The sequence below is a fragment of the Lepidochelys kempii genome, chromosome 8 (assembly GCF_965140285.1).
Source record: "Lepidochelys kempii isolate rLepKem1 chromosome 8, rLepKem1.hap1, whole genome shotgun sequence".
NCBI lineage: Eukaryota > Metazoa > Chordata > Testudines > Cheloniidae > Lepidochelys > Lepidochelys kempii.
Genome location: NC_136387.1, coordinates 42,283,747 through 42,297,117, shown reverse-complemented (window position 1 = coordinate 42,297,117; position 13,371 = coordinate 42,283,747). Strand labels below are relative to the sequence as shown.

The following is a 13,371-nucleotide window of genomic DNA, read 5'->3' as shown; positions in this document are numbered from 1 at the left end:
TGCATGCTGGGAACAGCACCTTAGTAGTAACAATGAAGGTGCTGACAACCTGCGTCTGTGGATCGGCCAGGACTGGGGGGCCCTAGCCAAAGTGGACCCCACAGAGGAGGCCAATAAGCCACAACCAGTGAGACCTGTGGGACGTGGCCTGCGTGCCGCAGGACGGTATGAAATATGTCCCAGTGAGCTGTACAGGGTTGGGGAACGGTCTCCACAAGGGAAGTGATGGAGGCAAAATATAAACATGATCATCAATACCTTTTAATGGTCCGTGGCTCATGGGTAGTGCCCTACCGAATTCACAGCCAAGAAAAACCCATCACAGAACATGAAATCTGGTCTCTCGCCATGAAATCTAGTCTTTTACCCTATACTATACAGATTTCACCAGTGTTTCTCAAACTGAGGGTCTTGACCCAAAAGGAAATTGCAAGGGGGTTGCAAGGTTATTTTAGGGGGGTCGTGGTATCGCCACCCTTATTTCTGCACTGCTGCCTTCAGAGCAGGGCGGCCAGAGAGTGGTGGCTGCTGACTGAAGGCCCAGCTCTGCGGGCAGCAGCGCAGAGGTAAAGGTGGCAACACCATACCATGCCATCCTTACTTCTGTGCTGCTGCTAACGGGCCTCTGCCTTCAGAGCTGGGCTCCTGGTCAGCAGCCGCCGCTCTCCAGCTGCCCGTCTCTGAAGGCAGCGCCGCCACCAGCAGCGCCGAAGTAAGGGTAGCAGTACTGCAACCCCTCCTCCAATAACCTTTTGACACCCCACATGCTCTTTTTGGGTTAGGACCCCTACAATTACAACACCATGAAATTTCAGATTTAAATAGCTGAAATCATGAAATATAATTTTTAAAAAATCTTATGACCATGAAATTGACCAAAATGGACCGTGAATTTGGTAGGGTCTGTAACGATGCTGCCTCTGGTGGGACACAACTGAGAGCATTAATTCAGGACAAATTGCTTAGGGAAGGGCAGTTACAGCCCAAGGTTGGGTTTCCTTTACTATCAAGGCACACCAAATCAGCCAAACAGAGATGACCCTGGTTTTACCTTACTGGCTAACCAGAAGTCATACAATTAATTCCCTCAGACACTCCAGTTTCCCAGTATCACCACCAGCAGCCACTTCTTATGGGGACAAATGGTTATGAAAGCCAATACCCCAGTAAAAGAAAAAAGGTTCTCCCGATCCCAAAGGACCAAGCCCCAGACCCAGGTCAATATACAAGTCAGATCTTACCCACAAATCATGCTGTTGCCAATCCTTTTGAATCTAAAACCTAAAGGTTTATTCATAAAAAGAAAGAAATATAGATGAGAGTTAAAATTGGTTAAATGGAATCAATTACATATAAAAGGAGTACTTGTGGCACCTTAGAGACTAACCAATTTATTTGAGCATAAGCTTTTTGCGAATACAGACTAACACGGCTGCTACTCTGAAACCTGTCAATTACATACAGTGATGGCAAAGTTCTTGATTGAGGCTTGTAGCAGTGATGGAATAAACTGCAGGTTCAAATCAAGTCTCTGGAGTACATCCAAGGCTTTGATGGGTCATTCAGTCCTTTGTTCAAGTTTCAGTGTAGCAAAGTTCCTCCAGAGGTAAGAAGCAGGATTGAAGACAAAATGGAGGGATTTCCAGGGCCTTTTATATTCTTTCTCTTGTGGGCGGAAACCCCTTGGTTCTCCTGTGCAAAGTCACAGCAACAAGATGGAGTTTGTAGCCACCTGGGCAAGTCATATGTTAATGCATGACTCAGTTTGCAGGTGGCAGCCATTGCTCACATGCTACCTTGAACGTCCCAGGAAGACTTCTCATATGTGGATTGGAGTCTCCCAAGGTCCATTGTCAGTTAAGTGTTTCTTGACTGGGTACTTAATCTTCAAATTCCTTTCTCAAGAAGCTGACCAAATGCTTCACTAATGCTACTTAGAATCAAACACATTGAGATACAGGTACATGGACAGTATTTATAACTTCAATTACAAAAATGATACACACATACAGATCGCATAATCATAACCAGCAAATCATGACCTTTTCATAGACATCTCACACGACAACCTTTGTACAATATTTACTACAAATATATAACAGTGGTTGCAACAATGATCTGTATGATCTGAGAAAACAGAGTTAATGAGACACATGCATCTTTAGCCATACTACTGATTATATAAAAACTAACAATATTTTTACATTTTAAGGATGATTTTAACCAGTTGATTCTGGGAAACTTTCACGGGAGAGTGCATCAGCCACTTTGTTAGAAGCCCCTGAAATGTGTTGTATTTCAAAATCAAAATCTTGGAGAGCTAAACTCCACTGAAGAAGTTTTTTGTTAATTTTTTTTGACTGTATGAAGCCACTTCGGTGCAGCATGGTCGATTTGCAGGTGGAAACGCCATCCCCAAAGGTATGGGCGTAGCTTTTCCAGAGCATACACAACGACGTAACATTCCTTTTTGGTGATTGACCAGTGGCTTTCCCTCTTAGACAGTTTTTTGCTGAGAAACACGACAAGATAGAATTCTTGATACGGTCCTTCTTGCATTAAGACTGCTCCCACACTGCACTCAGACGCATTTGTGGTTACTAGGAAAGGTTTGTCAAAGACTGGGCCCTTAGCACAGGGTTAGACATGAGTGTCGCTTTAAGCTGATTAAAGGCCTTCTGACGCTCTTTAGTCCACTGAACAGCATTTGGCTGTTTGGTTTTATTTGGTCAGGTCTGTCCGTGGTGTAGTGATTTGGCAGTAGTGCAGTACAAATTGCCTGTAATATCCAGCCAAGCCTAAGAAGGATTGGACCTGTTTCTTTGATTTTGGGACAGGCCACTTTTGGATAGCATTAACTTTGGCCTGTACGGGGTTGATAGTTCCTTGACCCACCTGGTGTCCAAGGTACGTTACTCTGTTTGGGCTTATTTGACACTTTTTAGCCTTAACAGTTAGTCCTGCCTCCCTTATGCGCTCGAAGATGTTTCGTAGATGCTCTTGGTGTTCTGTCCATGAATCAGAAAATATGGCCACATTGTCAAGGTAGGCGACTGCAGATTCTCCCAATCCCGCTAGGAGACTATCTACAAGTTTCTGGAAGGTGGCAGGTGCATTTTGAAGCCCGAAAGGGAGTACATTAAATTCATACAGCCCGACGTGTGGTGAAGGCTGACCTTTCCTTGACGGATTCATCTAGCCATACCTGCCAGTACCCCTTGGTTAAGTCCAAGGTAGAGATGAACTGGGCCCGTCCCAGTTTCTCTAATAGTTCATCTGTGCGTGGCATTGGATAGTTGTCTGGGCGAGTTACAGCATTTAGCTTATGGTACTCCACGCAAAAGCATATTTCCCCATCTGGTTTGGGAACGAGAACCACTGGAGATGCACTTTCAGAGGGGCGGATTACACCCATCTGTAGCATATCCTGGATCTCCCGTTCTATAGCAGTTTTGGCTTGAGGAGCCACCCGGTAAGGTTGGGCTCCAATTGGGCAATCATTACCTGTGTCAATGGGGTGGTATGCCTGTTCGGTCCGTCCTGGGGTAGCTGAGTACATCGGTGTGAAGCTAGCGCACAGCTCCTTGATCTGCTGTCGCTGCATACGCCCAAGGGTCATGGAGAGGTTCACCTCTTCCATGCCACCGTCACTTTTCCCTTTTGTAGTAGACACCTTCAGGCCACTCAGCATCACCTCCTCCCTGGGCAGTTAACTGACAAACCTTTAATTCTCTGGAATAAAAGGGCTTTAGAGAATTAACATGGTATACTTTAGGCTTTAGATTTGAGATGGGGGATGCTATGAGAGAGTTAACAGCTCCCAGAGGCTCTTGGACCGTAAATGGCCCTTCCCACAATGCTTCCATCTTATGGGCCTGGAGCGCCTTCAAGACCATGACTTGGTCCCCTACTTTGAAGGAACGCTTTCTGGCATGTTTATTATACCAGGCCTTTTGCTCTTCCTAAGCATCTTTTAGGTTTTCTCTAGCAAGGGCTAAAGAGTTTCAGAGGGTGTTTTGTGGGTTGTGGTCCAGAATGTTACTTCCTGGAGAAGGCGTAAACCCCTCCCATTGCTGTTTCACCAACTGTAATGGGCCCTTAACCTCGTGGCCATACACAAGTTCAAATGGTGAAAACCCCGAACTGGGGTGTGGTACAGCCCTGTAGGCAAAAAGGAACTGCTGCAACACTAGGTCCTAATTGTTGGAGTGCTCATTTACGAATTTACATATTATGGCCCCCAAAGTTCCATTAAACTTCTCCACCAGGCCATTTGTTTGATTGTGGTAAGGGGTGGCAACCAAGTGGTTCACCCCCTGAGCTTCCCAAAGGCTTTTCATGGTCCCTGCCAGGAAATTAGTTCCCAAATCTGTAAGGATGTTGGAGGGCCAACCTGTCCTGGCAAAAATGTCTGTTAATGCCTGGCACGCACTTTTAGACCTAGCGTTGCTTAGAGATACTGCTTCCGGCCATTGGGTGGCAAAATCCATGAAAGTCAGTATGTACTGCTTTCCTCTGGGTGTCTTTTTCGCAAAAGGACCCCAAATATCCAGAGCTACTCACTGAAATGGAACCTCAATGATGGGGAGTGGCTGGAGAGGGGCTTTGACCTGGTCTTGGGGTTTTCCCACTCTTTGGCATACCTCACAAGACTGGACATAGGTAGAAATGTCCTTGCCCATTCCCTCCCAGTGGAATGACCTCCCCAAACTGTCTTTGGTCCTGTTAACCCCAGCATGGCCACTGGGATGATCGTGGGCTAAGCTTAAGAGATTTACCCGGTACTTAGTTGGAACTACCAACTGTCTTTGAGGATGCCAGTCCTCCTGGTGCCCACTAGAAAGTTTCCTTGTATAGAAGTCGTTTTTCTACAACAAACCAGAATTGATTAGGAGAGCTGAGAGGCGGTGGGTTGCTCCGAGCCGCTGTCCAAGCTCCCTGGAGGCTTTCATCTGCTTATTGCTCTGCCTGGAACTGTTCTCTTGATGCTGGAGACATCAGTTCCTCACTGGATTGTAGACTTGGGCTTGGTCCCTCCGGAAGCGATGTAGGCGATGGAGCTGTTTCCTTGGACTGTGAACCCCTCTCTGTTGGTGCACTATGTTGTATTTCAGCCTTTTGTGCAGGTTTAGCTGCTGCTCCCAGGTCAGGCTTGCTGGTGCCCTCTGGCATTGGAGGTGTAGATGGGGTTGCAAGCGCTGGATTCAGTGCTGGCAATGGTTCTGGTGCTGTTTGCTCCTCCCGTTCCAGTTTTGGGGCTGGTTCTGGTTGAGTCTCTGCGACTGGATTCACTACTGCTGTTGCAGTCATTGGCAGGGGATCCGGTTCCACCACCTCAGTTTGGGGCTCTGGTAACACAGACTTGGCCCTTGTAGAAAGCTCAGGGACAGGGATAGGTGTGAAGGCTTGCTTAGCCTGGCTGCGGGTGACCATTCCCACCCTCTTGGCTAGCTTCACATGGTTGGCCAAGTCTTCCCCAGCAGCATGGGAATGGGATAATCGTCATAGACTGCAAAAGTCCACTTTCCTGACCAGCCCTTGTACTGGACAGGCAACTTGGCTGTAGGCAAGTGTAAAGAGTTTGACTTGAAGGGTTGAATAGTCACTTGGGCCTCTGAGTTGATGAATTTGGGTCCACTAAGGATTGGTGGATAGCTGACACCTATGCTCTAGTGTCCCCCCATGCGATAACCTTCTTCCCACCCACACTCACAGTTTCTCTTCGCTTTGAGGGTATTTGGGAGGCATCTGGGCCTGAGGACCTTTGGTGTGATTCTGGTGTAATGAACTGCAATCTGTTGGGGTACTTGGGGTAGTTGGCCTTTACATGCCCCAGCTCATTACATTTAAAACATCGCCCAGCTGACGGGTCACTGGGGTGGGGTGGGTTTCTGGAGACTGGTGTGGTGGGACGATAAGGTATTTGGGCCTTGGGCTGACCCCGGTGGTAGGGTGTTGTTTTGGGTTGCCCCTTCTGATATCTGCTCCAACTGCTACTAGCTTTTTTCTTTTCTGCTACCTCCACCCATTGGTTCCGATCTCCCCCATCTCAATTAGTTTTGGGCTTCCCATCTAGGATGTACCTTTCTATTTGCTTAGGAACACCCTCTAAGAACTGTTTTGTTTGCATTAGGAAAGACAACTCTTCCAGAGATTTAACACTTGCTCCTGATATCCAGGCATTCCAATTTTTTACAATGTGGTAGGCGCATCGGGAAAATGCCACATCTGGTTTCCACCTTAGGGCTTTGAACCGCCAACAGGCATGCTCGAGTGTTAGCCTCATTCAAATTCTGGCCTTTTTTAAAACAAGTTCTTAGCTGTTCATGTTTTCTTTAGGCATTTCAGCTGCCACCTCTGCTAAGGGTTCACTGAGCTGCGGCCTCAGCTCCACCATATACTGGTCTGTAGAGATGCTGTACCTAAGGCAGGCCCTTTCAAAATTTTCTAAGAAGGCTTCTGTATTATCGCCTACCTTGTAGGTGGGGAATTTTTTGGAATGGGGAGTGGTACCTGGAGAAGGACTGTTAGGGTTATCTGGTAGACCAGTTTAGCCCTTTCCAGCTCTAAGTGCTTCAGCTCTAACTCTGTATCCAAGCGTTTTGCCTCTGTATCCAATTGCTTTGCATCTTTTTTCTCCTGCACCTCCAACTCCAAGTGCTTGAAGTCCATTTGTCTTTTATGTTCCTTCTGTTTCGCTTCAGCTTCCAATTTGGCTAATACCGTTTCTTTTTGACCTCACTTTCCATCATCTTTGCTAGCCTTTCTGCCCTTAGCCTAGCCTAGCCTGAGAGCTAGAAAAAAAAAAAAACAGCTTGTGAATTCCCTTGCTATAGCTTAACTACTCTGCCCTCAGGCAAAGAGGAAAAAAAAACTCCAGCTGCTCTAAGCTTGAAAAAAAAAGTGTCCTTTAAAAACAAAAACAACAACAACAAACCTCCCTGGTTTTCAAGCAGCTAAAAGAAAAAATGTGTCCTTTTAAAATCCTGAGGTCTGTGCTTCTGGTTCAAAATGATCCCACCGCGCTGCTGTTACACCCCAATGGCCCCCTGTAACGATGTTGGTTCGGTGGGACCCAACTGAGAGTGCCAATTCAGGACAAACTGCTTAAAGCAGGGCAGTTACAGCCCAAGGCTGGGGTTTCTGTGCACACCAAGGCAAACCAAACTAGCTGGACAGAGAGGACTTTGGTTTTACCCCACTGGCTAACCACAAGTCACACAAGCAATTCCCTTAGACACTCCAGTTTCCCAGTATCACCACCAGTGCCACTCGTTATGGGGATGAATAGTTATGAAAACCAATACCCCAGTAAAAGAAAAAAAAGTTCTCCCGATCCCAAAGGACCAAGCCCCAGACCCAGGTCAATATACAAATCAGATCTTACCCACAAATCATGCTGTTGCCAGTCCTTTAGAATCTAAAATCTAATGGTTTATTCATAAAAGGAAAAAGATATAGATGAGAGCTAGAATTGGTTAAATGGAATCAATGACATACAGTAATGGCAAAGTTCTTGGTTCAGGCTTGCAGCAGTGATAGAATAAACTGCAAATTCCAATCAAGTCTCTGGAGTACATGCACAGCTGGGATGGGTCATTCAGTCCTTTGTTCAAAGCTTCAATCTGTAGCAAAGTCCCCCCAGAGGTATGAAGCAGGATTGAAGACAAGATGGAAGCGCTGCAGCAGTCTTTTATAGTCTTTTGTCATGTGGCCTCCTTTCTTTGTTCCAAAGACATGCATTGGGGCACATGGCAAGAAAAAACCTTAGAGTTCTGTCCATAGGCATGTCCCTACATGCCTTGCTGAGTCACAAGGTGTATCCGCCTTCTTTCAATGCGTCAGTTGTATAGCTGATGGTCCTTAATGGGCCATCAAGCAGGCTAGACAGAGCTGACACCAACTTGTCTGGGGTGTTCCCCAGAAGCATAGCACAAGTTTGAAATACAGACAGTATAGAGCCAATATTCATAACTTCAACTATAAAAACAATACACATATACAGATAGCATAATTATAGCCAGCCAATCATAACCTTCCCGTAGACACCTCACACCTTTGTACAATATTTGCTGCAAATATATAACAGTGGTTGCAACAGTTACAGATTCTGTCAATAACGTCACAGCAAGACACATGGAAAAGAATTCTCTGTAGTAAGTCAGAGCCCTCCCCATCTAGTGCCCCATCTCTGGCAGCTGGAGATATTTGCTGCTAGAAGTCACTAGGCAGTCCCATCAGACCATCCCCTCCATACACTTATCAGGCTCAGTCTTGAAGCTAGTTAGGTTTTTCACTCCCACTGCTCCCCTTGGAAGGCTGTTACAGAACTTCACATCTCTGATGGGTAGAAACCTTCATCTAATTTCAAGCCTAAACTTGTTGATGGCCAGTTGATATCCATGTGGTCTTGTGTCCACATTGCACTTAACTTAAATAACTCCTCTCCCTCCCTGGTACTTATCCCTCTGATGGATTTATAAGAGAGCAATCCTCTCTCCCTCAGCCTTCTTTTGGTTAGGCTAAACAAGCCAAGCTCTTTGCTGATATATCCAACACTGGTGGCAGAGAATCTACTGCCATAGAGCCCTGGTGGGATCTTCTCGGGAGCCCAGGAAGCACTCTCATATGCCTGAGACTAAGTCTGCCTTGAAATCCACTTCGAAGAAGTTAGGACATATGAAGCCCTCTTGGGCTGAGGTGCTGGGCTTGCTTAGAGCCACATCTAAATCCCAGAGGCTTGACAAAAAAGCCCATAAACATCAAGCTCTGTCAGTGCTGGAGCACGACCCATGAGTACTGTCAACCTTGTCACCTCCCAAACTTTGGGTCCCTCAGCCCCAATGAAGACTGTTCACCGCCTGCACCATCCTCATCAGCACCCTCTCCAGTTATGATGGTCTGGACAGAAACAGCCCCTCTTACTCCAGGGAGAATTGAGTCTTGTGCACCTCCACGTGACATCTCCGTATTCCTGGATCCAGAATACCCTCCATCGGGTCCGTTCCTGTCCAGTAATGTCAGAACACCACCTGGGGAGTCGACAGCTCAGAGAAAAAGTTTATCACCTGGTTCTTCCTGGAGATACAACTTCCCTCCAGCCACTGAAAAGACTTACGCTACCTTGGGACGAACCTCAGCATTTAGCTCAGCGTAGCTGGTACCCCATGAAATGGGGGCCTCCGCATCCCCCTTTTGATCCTTCCTCCTGGCCATATTGGGACCCTGGAACCAGTACCCCCCTGAAGAGAGTCTTGTCTGCTAGAGAGTAACTCCTCCTAAGGAGGCACTTAGGCCCCTCCGCCCCCTGGATCCTTTCAAAGAGGAAGAGCAAGACGTATTGGATCCAGTGGTTCCACTGGAACCTGCAAAACTGCCATCATCTCCAGACAAAGCAGTGACCCCTATGTCTCTCTCCTCTGCCGATGATGTCAGGTAGTTCCAGGATCATCTTCGTAGAGTTGCTAGTGAGCTTCAGATTCTTCTGGAAGAGGTTCAGGAATCCCAGCACAAACTCCTGGACATCCTTCACTTATCTGGATCCAACAAAATAGTGTTCCCTGTTAATGAGTCTATAATGGAGCCAGGTAGGGCTGTTGGCACACCCCCCGCTACCTGCATTCCCACCCCCAAGAGGGCAGAAAAATATTCTTATGTGCTGGCAAAAGGGGCTGAGTTTTTTTGTTTTCTCACCCCTCTCCCAACTCTTTGGTAGTCCAAGCAGCTTCCAAAAGGGGTAGACAGCAACACCCCCCACTCCCCCCCCAGTCTACCCCTGTGAACAAAGAGGGTAGACGTCTAGACCTACTGGGGAAAAAGGTCTTTTCATCATCCAGCTCCAGTTTAGGATAGCCAACTACCAAGCACTACTGGCCGAGTATGGCTTCCTGAGCTATTCCAAGTTGGCAGAGTTCACAGACAGCCCTCCACAACAGAACAGAGCTTGTTTCAAGGCACTGATAGACGAAGACAAAGACCGCTCTCCAATCTGCAGTGTTGCCACAGACATCTCTAGAGCCATAGATATGGCCATTATTATGTGCAGAGTCATGGCACCATGTATCAGGGTTCCCTAAAGAGGTTCCAGAATACTGGGGAGGACCTCCCCTTTGGTGAATCATAGTTGTTCAGTCAGAAGTCAGACAAGTCCCTCCATACCTTAAAGGACTCTCTGTGAATATATACACCTATCCCCAAGGGAAAGTTCCATTGACAGTCATATAGAGTCTAGACTTAGACCCATGGCTCAACAATTTTTTCATCAGAGGCCCTACAAATCACCACTCAAAAGGCAGAAGGTTCAAGGGACCCGTGTCCCTACATCTGTGGCAACAGGCTCAGCTTCCCAATCTCAGCCCCCAACAAGGCACTGTTTTTGACAGGACCTCAAGAGCTGCTGCGAGCCACTGAGTCTGACATCGCCCAACCATGTCACACCACTTGGAGGTCATCTAACACTCCAACACCTGGAGTGCAATAAGCACAGACCAATCTGTGCTGAATATCATCCTCTCTGGTTATACGATTGAGTTTGCATCTCTGCACAACCCCACTCTCAAACAAGAGGTACACTACCTATTAGACCAAAGAGCAATAGAACTTATCCCTTCTCAATACCAAGTGAGTGGCTTTCACTCAACTTACTTCATGATACCCCAAAAGAAGGGCAGATGGAGACCAATTCTCAACCTCCACCAACTAAACGGCTTCAGGTCCCGGAAAAAGGCAAATATAGTGCCCATATTTAAAAAAGGGAAGAAAAAGAACCCAGGGAACTACAGAGCGGTCAGTCTCACTTCAGTCCCCAGCAAAATCATGGCGCATGTCCTCAAGGAATCCAGTTTGAAGCACTTGGAAGAGAGGAAGGTGATCAGGAACAGTTAACATGGATTCACCAACGGCAAGTCATGCCTGACCAACCTGATTGCCTTCTATGATGAGATAATGGGCTCTGTGGATATGGGGAAAGCAGTGGATGTGATATATCTTGACTTTAGCAAAGGTTTAGATACCGTCTCCCACGGTATTCTTGCCAGCAAGTTAAAAAAGTATGGATTGGCAGAATGGCGTATAAGCTGGATAGAAAGCTGGCTAGATTGTCGGACTCAATGGGTAATGATCAATGGCTTGATGTCTAGTTGACAGCCGGTATCAAGCAGAGTGCCCCAGGGGTCGGTCCTGGGTCCAATTTTGTTCAACATCTTTATCAGTGATTCAGATGATGGGATTAATTGCACTCTCAGCAAGTTTGCAGATAACACTAAACTGGGGGGAGAGGTAGATACGCTGGAGAGTAGGGATAGGGTCCAGAGTGACCTAAACAAACTGGAGGATTGGGCCAAAAGAAATCTGATGAGGGTCAACAAAGCAAGTATTTGCATTTTAGTACATTCCATAGCTATAGCAGTATGGTTTTTTATTTTTATTTGTTTTTGTATTTTTGTAGCTGGGACAGAGACCTTAATTTATTTTTAATTACCTGCACTTAGGAAGGAAGAATCCCATGCACCTCTACAGGCTGGGGACCGACTGGCTAAGCCGCAGTTCTGCAGAAAAGGACCTAGGGATTACAGTGGACGAGAAGCTGGATATGAGTCAGCAGTGTGCCCTCATTGCCAAGAAGGCCTGTCAGTAGATCTAGGGAAAGATGATTATTTATTATTATTCCCCTCTATTCGGCACTGGTGAGGCTACACCTGGAGTATTGCGTCCAGTTTTGGTCCCCCCACTATAGAAGGGATGTAAACAAATTGGAGAGAGTCTAGTGGAGGTCAATGAAAATGATTAGTGGGCTGGGGCACATGACTTATGAGGAGAGGCTGAGGGAACTGGGGTTATTTAGTTTGCAGAAGAGAAGAGTGAGGGGTGATTTGATAGCAGCCTTCAATTACCTGAAGGGGGGTTTCAAAGAGGATGGAGGTAGGCTGTTCTCGGTGGTGGCAGATGACAGAACAAGAAGCAATGGTGTCCAGTTGCAGTGAGGGAGGTCTAGGTTGGATATTAGGAAACACTCTCTTTCACTAGGAGAGTGGTGAAGCACTGGAATGGGTTATGTAGGGAGGTGATGGAACCTCCATCCTTAGAGGTTTTTAAGGCCCGGCTTGACAAAACCTTGGCTGGGATGATTTAATTGGGGTTTGTCCTGCTTTGAGCAGGGGATTGGACTAGATGACCTCCTGAGGTCTCTTCCAACCCTAATATTCTATGATTCATTCACAAATTCAAGTTTCATGTGGGCATGCTGGTCTCTATAATATCATCCCTAGAAAAGGACATGTGGTTTACAGTTCTGGATATGAAGGATACCTACTTTCATGTCAATATTTATCTCACTCACAGGTGCTTCCTCAGATTCATGGTGGGCCCCGACCTTTTCAGTGCAGCATACTCCTTTTCAGTATAGCAATTAGGACACCTGTAGCCAATTGGGAAGCTGCTAAAATTAATTAAGGCTAATCAGGACACCTGGTTTAAAAAGGCTGTCACTCCAGTTAGTCAGGTGTGCGCCTAAGGAGCTGGGAGTGAGAGGACGTGCTGTTGGAGAACTGAGGAGTACAAGCATTAACAGACATCAGGAGGAGGGTCCTGTGGTGAGGACAAAGAAGGTATTGGGAGGAGGCCAAGGGGAAGTAGCCCAGGGAATTGTAGCTGTCACGCAGCTGTTCCAGGAGGCACTCTCGACAGCTGCAGTCCACAGGGCCCTGGGCTGGAACCCGGGGTAGAGGGCAGGCCCAGGTTCCCCCCAAACCTCCCAACTCCTGACCCAACACAGGAGCTTCCACCAGAGGTGAAGGTCTCTGAGCTGGTCCCCGACCTACATGGTGGATCAGCAGAAACTGCAGGGATTGTTCTTACTCTTTTTTCCCCAGGCTGGCCAGTGATGAGGTTATCTGAGTGAACGGCAGATTTGAGCCACGAAAGTGGCCAAACTGAGGGCTGCCATGAATCTCTGAGGTGAGCAAAATCCACCAATAAGCGCAGGTCCCACCAAGGTAGAGGAGGAACCTTCTCTCAGTACATTCTTTCTCTAAAGACATCTGGCCTATCCATCAGCTCCTCACTAGTCCACCTGGCAGTGATGAGTGTGTGCCATTCTCCCGTTCAAGAGCACTCAGTCTTCACTCACCCACTGACCACCAGATTTTGGAATAATCAAAACCATCCCCCCCTCTTCCCAAGCCTGTCCCTCAGTGGGACTTGAACCTTGTTCTGTCTGTACTCAAAAGGCCACCCATAGAGCCCCTAGCTTCCTGCTCCATGTCCCTACTCTCAGTGGAGGTTGCATTTAGCCATCACCTCAGCCGGAGGGTTGGTGCGCTTGGAGCAATGATAGCAGATCCTCTGAACTCCGTGTTCCATAAAGATAAGGTT

General features: G+C 47.1%; 1 protein-coding gene across 15 annotated transcripts in view; it reads left to right on the top strand.

Moving 5' to 3' along the window:
* The window catches only part of NOS1AP (nitric oxide synthase 1 adaptor protein), a 175,360-nt gene that overhangs the window by 102,044 nt on the left and 59,945 nt on the right, over positions 1-13,371 (top strand). For 2 of the 15 annotated variants that reach the window (XM_073356239.2, XM_073356238.2), the window contains exon 2: positions 12,870-12,954. The exons of the other annotated variants lie outside the window; for them this stretch is intronic. The gene's annotated coding sequence lies outside the window, so the exon portion shown is untranslated. The remainder of the gene's footprint in view (positions 1-12,869; positions 12,955-13,371) is intronic. 15 annotated transcript variants of the gene reach the window in all.